Raw genomic sequence first — 7,491 nt, forward strand, 5'->3', positions numbered from 1 at the left:
GGGATAGCCAACATGATTCGGTAGTGATGGCATGACTCAGCACAGGCAGCCAGACCTCTGCTGAATCTGAACAAGTCAGCTGGAGCTACCAGGACCAGCAGGGACACCAGGAGAGGAGCTCTCTGCTGTGCCTCTCTTAACCAAGTGAAGATCAGCGAAGATGAAGACATGAGACCAACAAAGCATTGCAAAGCTGGCTGTGTGAGTGTCCACTCACTATTTGTTGTATCCTATTTATACTCCTTCCAAACAACATGTGTCCTCCCACCAGTCTTGCCTCAGCCAAACACTGCTCGAGTCTGTCTTAGCAAAACTTCATGTGAGTCTGTATCAGCTGACATCACTCTCCAGTCGGCCTGAGTCTGAGGAAGAGGCAAGAAGCCGCCAGAACACCACCAGACTTTCTTTTTCTTCCTATGAAGTCACAACAAACGATGACCACTAAGGAATGGCAAGGCACACCAATACCATGCAGTGTCACCACCATCTGGTAAGTCCTTCTTAAGATCATGGGTCCTTTCACGTGCTTACTTTAGCACAGCATTCCTTCACCTGTGTCTGCTTCAGTGAAACATTCCTTCATGTGTCTGCTCTAGCAAAACACCATCCAACACAACTGACTTTTCAACAAAACCATAAGTTTCCACTTTCTAAGAATTGCCCTTTTCTCTAACAAACAACAGAAATAAATATAAGAACCACCACATTTTAAATAAATGGCTTATATAAAATATAGTTAAACAATAGTCTAACAAAACAACCTTAAATTTCTATGAATATACAGTAATTAAACAAAAACTTTAAATTTCTATTAATGTACAATAATTCAAACAAAACAACTTAAAGTTTCTATCAGTCCTTGATTATAACCAATAACAACCTTCCACCCTAGATGATAACAACCATTACACATCCAGTGACCAAAACAACCCACCCCAACTTAAGGGATTGGGATGATGGTCTTTATATATATATATAAATGCTTCCTGCTGAACTGGGGCAAAGAATTCCTGTTTGGGGGCCATAAGGGGGAAAATGGTTAGTCTGAAAAAAGCTAGCTGTAGCATTTATTGCCCAGTCTCTGTATGGTCTGTCCTGTCTATGCGTTGTCTAGTCTCTGTGTCTATCCAGTGTCTGTGTGATTGACCATTAGGGGTAGCCCTTTTGAAGTTGATTTGCATGCATATTTTGGAGAAATCAGTAACTGAGACAGTCTGTGAATTATCTGTGCTATTTGCTTTGACATCTATGTCTCATATTTCCCTGGTCCAACCTAATCTTTATAAGTTTTGTTAGTAACCATATTTTTCATTCCATGTATATACATAAGCATAACCACATCCCCACCTTACAGGTATTGAAAGTTTCCAATGTGAACACATCCTTGGTTGGCCCAATTCCTCAGTTTTTTCAATAACCCAGTGTCTCTCAGATGTTATTTTTCCTTTCTTACAACATTTAGAAAATTGAGAGTTAACAAAGTATTATTTAGTCTGTCCCTGGGGGTTTTTACTCTCCTTTTTTGTTTAATAAACATCTCTTTCAAGGTTTGATTAGCTCTTTCTATAACTGCTTGTCCTGTGGGATTATGTAGTTTACCAGTGACATGCTTTATATGTAAAGAATTGCTTCAACTTATTGGATACATATGTGGGAGCATTGTCAGTTTTAATTTCTACAAGGATCCCCATAATTGCCATTATTTCCAATAAATGTGTAATTACACAATCAACCCTTTCAGAACTTAAAGCAGTTGCCTATTGAAACCCTGAGTACATGCCTATAATATGGTGTATATACTGTTGTTTTCCAAACTTTTTTAAATGGAGAACATTCATCTGCCAGATATCATTTCTTTTGGTACCCATAGGGTTACTGCAAGCAGGTATCAGAGTTTGTTTGTATAGAAAACACATTTCTCCTTCTTTGGCTTGTTGTCAAGTGATGGAAATTTTTTCTTTAAATTTTTCCCATTAGAATGATCTTCCACATCTTAGGGTTTCCAAGGCAATCTGGCCTACAACTTCACAGTTTTCTACAATGGCCTCATTGAATTACCATACAGGAACATCCTTGACACATGCCTGGCCTCAGTGGCTTCTTTGGCTGTAGAGGGAGATTCCTCAACCCCTTTCTTCTATTCTTGACTCTAAAGCCAGAACAACGTGGTGTTTGAAGCTGCCAAGTTCGGATGCTTGCTAAGGCTGAAACATGGCTTCCTCATTCAAGTATGTTTTCATCATTTCTGTTATCATTGGTTCCCTTCACTATTTAAGCTCTTCTTTAATTCTTTTTCCCATGTTGGAAGCTTAGGTGGGTGTAGTCATGCCCTGGGGTAACCACTTCCTTTTATTCCATTTAGCACTAGGTTTTTCTTTAGACATTTCATAGCAGAAAGCATGGTCATAGGCAGGTATGCATCCTTTCAAACAAGTTTCATTGGAAAGTCAAACAATAGTTTGCTGGGGCACACAAGTGAAATGATGTCTTGCTAAAGCAGATATGCCAAAGACTGTCTGGCTTAAGCAGACGCAGGGGAATGGGCACGTGATGAAGAAATATAAATATGGCTACATAGACAGTGGAAGCTGGAGCATTGGCTTGGTTGGCTCCACCTCACGATTCTTCACTAACAACATGCATGTATTGATTTTCCTTACACTGGTTTGCTGAGCTCTGCTTGTGGTGATGCCTTGGAGAGAAACTTGCCAAAGAACTTCTCATGAGGTTTCTTTGACTTCTAGCCATTCCAGTGGACCCTGGCCAGTTGGTGAGCCTTGCAGCTTTTTTGGATTGAACTGCCCTTGCTGGTTCCTGTGTGGTGACTGCCTAGAGGACTGGTTCATATTTGGCTACTGGACTTAACTACTGAGAAAGATCGACCTTACCCCCCAAAGAACTATTCCTGATCAGTCTACTACCCCAATATCTTAATAACTTTTCTTTTCTACTGCTTCTGGTAGGTGGTGGGCTAGAGGAGAGGTTGAACCCTTATTAAAGTAGGTTGGAAAAAATGTATGCCTACGCAACACTGAGATCCTGTCTCACCGAGTAGATCAAGTATTCCCACATGATGAATCCAATTATAAGATACAAGAGCACAGGCATCAGTGAGTAGGGCTCCAGAGTCAGAGGAGGCAAACACAACTATGTTGGCAACCCAGACACCTTCTTTTGGAATCCCAGGCATAACTGTGAACTATATCCAGCCCATGCCACCTTTCCTATCTGCCTGGCAGAAATACATACTGGCCCCGTCTCCTACACTAGCAGTACCCAGATCCCTTTAGTTGCTTAGAACACATACTTGCTGGGCATTGTTTGAATTCAGCACTAGAATCGAACGTAGAGCCTTAGCATGTAGCACTCAAGTGCTCTGCACACCCCCTCACACCCAACTTCCTTTGGAAACTTCAAGGAAAGAAAACAAAACAGAAACATCAGGTTGATTAAATACAGGCAATCTCTTCACGGATCCCAGGGTAACAGTAGACTTGACCCCTGGTCTGAGCTCACAGTGTATGATGCCTGATCAGAGAAGGTGTTTCTTTAGGTTTCATTGCTGTGAAGAAACACCATGACCAAGGTAACTCTTATAAAGGAAAACACTTAATTGGGGGTGATGTATAGTTTCAGAGATTTAGTCCATTATCATCTGTCTTAGTTAGGGTTTTACTGACGTGAATAGACACCATGACTAAGGCAAGTCTTATAAGACAACATTTAATTAGGATGACTTACAGGTTCAGAGGTTCAGTCTAAGGTCGGAACATGGCAGCATCCAGACAGGCATGATGCATGAGGAGCTGAGAGTTCTACATCTTCATCTGAAGGCTGCTAGCAGAATACTCACTTCCAGGCAGCTAGAATGAGAGTTGTTTTTGGAGTCGAGGAGAAAAAAAAATCACATTTATTAGTTAAGACAACCACAGGCTGGACTCAACACACAAGATAAAAAGTAAACTATCTTTTAAAACTTCAAAGGTAATTTTTTCCAAGCCCCACAATCATTTACATAATTATTTACAGAATAAAAGGTCCACATTAAGACATTGAACAACAAAATATGTAATAAATGCTCCAATCTACACCTATACTTAAAAATCATGAATTTGACTAGCCATGCCATTGAAAACTACTCAAGTACTAGCGGATGAACCAGTTTTCAATGTTATCAGCCCTGGAAAACACGCCCAGCTCCCACCCCCAGCACATTCTTAATTTGTTTTAACATTTTGTAAATAAGGCAATTAGCAATAAAGCCCATTTTCAAAAACAAAACAAAAATTAAACAAACTTCTTTTAAGACTTTTGCCCTGGGCAAAAGCACACCATGTTCTGGGAAGACATTTAGACCTACTTCTTAGCCATTCTGAAATAAAGCTGTTTGTTGGTGAACCCACTTGAATCTAAAGCTTTCCCCATCTTTCTAGCTATAAGCCCATGTTGAATCTAACCGAAAAACGTTTCACTGTGCCTTTGGTTATGTTGCCTGACTAATGGTTACTTTTGAGGTTTTCTTCCTTGTGACTACAGTTTCAACACCCCCGAAATAACATGGAGACATTCCTGACTTCCAAGTGTGGCTATAAGCATTCTGGGAAGTCTAAGGACCAGGAACCTACAAGGTAGCCTGCACTAAGGACATGGTGCACAGCTCTTGAGCTGTCAGTCTCTGAGCTTTGTGCATTTTGGCAGTTGACAATAAAGCCAAGAAATGAAATAACATTTTTGATAAAGCAAAAATATGTCATCACTTAAAACTGTTTTGTAAAAGAAGTCACCATGTTATTTATATCCAGTTCCTGTACTGTAGTTTACTCTCAACGGAAACAGGCTATTAAATGACTTACTTCCCTGATGCTGAAAACTACTGACAAAGCTTTTATGCAATCTAGAATTATAAAATCCATTGTCTCTAATTCGTTCCAAAGAGATCACCCTAAGGGCCTTCTGAGTTCCTCTCTTAAATTAAGAAATGGGAAGTAGTCAACTTCAGTTGTGTAAAACTAAACACAAAAACAAAAATCCTCCCAAAAACTAAGCCAAGTTTTACATGACATTATATATGTGAAATAAAGTACAATTTCCATTTAATTCGGTCTCCAAATATCTTTTATTGGAAGGCCTTCATTTATTGTATTTGAAATCACTGTACAGTTACTTTTGTGAAAACACCGCCTGCATTTTCTAGTACAAAAAAAAAAAAAAAACCCTAAAAATTGTTTCAGGAATGTAGAGAAATATCCAATTTAAATAGTGAAGAAAGTGCACCAGAATGACCGGTGCACTCAGTCATTTCTGCGTTTCCCATGTTTCTTAAATAACTATCCTGTCTGATAACACACAATATAAGGAGCAGTTATGAAAAACAGACATTCACATATACTTCTAAAGTCTTAGTGAGAATACCCTGTTGGCGTTGGATAGCCAATCATAGGCTCAGCAGCTGCGGTAGCAGGATATGCATACGCCTGCTGTTCATACCATTGTGCATAGTTGTAACATTACTTCCATGTTGCTGAGTGCTATCATAACCATTCTGGTAAGTCCCTGTTGGATTACCAGCCCTAAAACTGGTCTTTATACCAGCAGATACAAAATTACTTCCAAAGCTCCCATTGGTGTAATTTGCAGCACTGTAAACACCATTCTGAGTTTTAGCCCCAAAATCTCTCTTAAGCAGATGAGAGCAGCCTCTGTCATAATTTTCCCTGTCTCTAAAGGCATTAAATTTTGCCTGCAGAGTATCTTTCACGACAGTCATCTTTCATGCCTCCTCTATCCCTGGAATGACCGGAACCTCTGTCTTTGACCAACTGAAGCATTTTGGGATTAATTGCTTAATTATCTTCCCAGAGCTCAGAGATAAGGTCTCTCCCTTGCTTTCTGTTATTAGCTGTAAAGAAAGTGTATGCTGTGCCTGTTTTGATACTGGGAGCACTTCTTCCAATTCGACAATTATGATCCTCTGAGGAGTTAGGGTAGTCATAATTGATGACAAATTTCACATCTTCCACATCTAGCCCTCTGGAAGCCACATCGGTAGTAATCAGAATAGAAGCTTTTCCATGTTTGGATTCATTTAGAACCCAGTCACCTTCCTGCTAACTCTTGTCATCTTGGATGCCCACGGCAGGCCGCCCATCTCTCCTCATTTTTCTGATGAGTTTATCATATCTTCTTTTGATTTCAACAAAAACAATGTTTTTTTTTTTAATTCTCTTTCTCACTCCTGATCTTTTCCATCAGATGAATAAGTTTTTCATCCTTTTCGACATCATGGCGTACGTCCACAGTCTGAAGAATGTTATGGTTTGCACCCAGTTCCAGCGCACCAGCGTTGATATGAACGTAGTCTTTCAGGAAATCTTACTTCTTTTGGCCAACTTGCACTCCGCATTAGTGTTTGCCTACCAGGTCTTATTTGATCCCCAGTTTTCCTTATTTGAGGTTCAAACCCCATCCTATCAGCTTCACCAAGGACAAGGTTAGTTGGTTCTTCTCAGATTGGTTTTCCCACACTCTAAAACGTCAATCAGTCTTCCAGGTTTTGCAATACAGATTTCCACACCTCTTTCCAGATCACGAGTCTGTGGTCCTTTGGGAGCACCACCATTCAGAACTGGTTTTGGACAGCTGTGACCTCTGTGCAATTTCCTTGCTTCTTCTGTGTGTATCTATCTCTTGTGTGGTGTGCTTTGCCAAATCAGGGTGTTTCTGATAAAAATTCTCAAATGTGGGCAGCTCATCAAGATTCTACTTTAAAAAAAAAAAAACAAAACAAAAACAAAACTAGTTTCACCCCCTGATTTCCAAACTTCTTTCTAGAGAGGGGTCCAGCTCTACTCCATCCAAATCAAGGTGCACCAAACCCTGGATCCTGGCTGCGGTCTTGGTTGCTAGAACAACTCGACAGGGCGTCAAGGGTTGCTGTGTGCCGGAGGAACCCAGTGAAAGAGAAACCATTTTTGAAGTATCGCTGAGAACAGGCCTCAGCGATGGCGAAGCCTTTGTCGGGGGAGGGGAGTGTCACCAGCAGAGGGTGGAGCATACACAAGCCTTGACGTACATCATCATAGCAAGGGAGCATAGCAGTGTGTCGGCAGACATGGTGCTGGAGAGGAGCAGAGACTCCGCAGGAGGACACTGTCTCCACACTGTGAGGAGCTTGAGCAAGGCCTCAAAGCCCACCTTCATTGTGACACATTTCTTGCAACAAGGCCATACCTCCTGGATTACCACTCCCTATGGACCAAGCATTCACACACATGAGTCTGTCTATAAGCCGTACCTATTCAGATCACCACCCCATCACATAATTTGAAAACAAACCTCACAAACTGAACGGGTTCTCATGCCCCCTGCAAACACATGTCTCTATAAAAGGAGCAAGTACTGGATCATGTTTGAAAACCTAAGTAAGATTTAAAACTGAGCTTAAATACCTGTCACACTTATTTAGTGTGGCAGAGTGCTCTTCTGTCTTAG

The 7,491-nt window shown here is 40.8% G+C and overlaps 1 pseudogene across 1 annotated transcript; it reads right to left on the reverse strand.

Annotated features, from left to right (window-relative positions):
- Positions 1-5,399: 5,399 nt before the first annotated feature.
- LOC308417653 (putative ATP-dependent RNA helicase DDX5) lies at positions 5,400-7,200 on the reverse strand (annotated as a pseudogene). The gene is made up of 3 exons: positions 7,057-7,200; positions 6,822-6,933; positions 5,400-6,625 (listed from the first exon to the last, which is right to left on the reverse strand). The product of its transcript is annotated as a putative ATP-dependent RNA helicase DDX5 (transcript).
- Positions 7,201-7,491: the final 291 nt, after the last annotated feature.

Source organism: Micromys minutus (assembly GCF_963924665.1).
Source record: "Micromys minutus genome assembly, chromosome: 2".
NCBI classification, from domain to species: domain Eukaryota; kingdom Metazoa; phylum Chordata; class Mammalia; order Rodentia; family Muridae; genus Micromys; species Micromys minutus.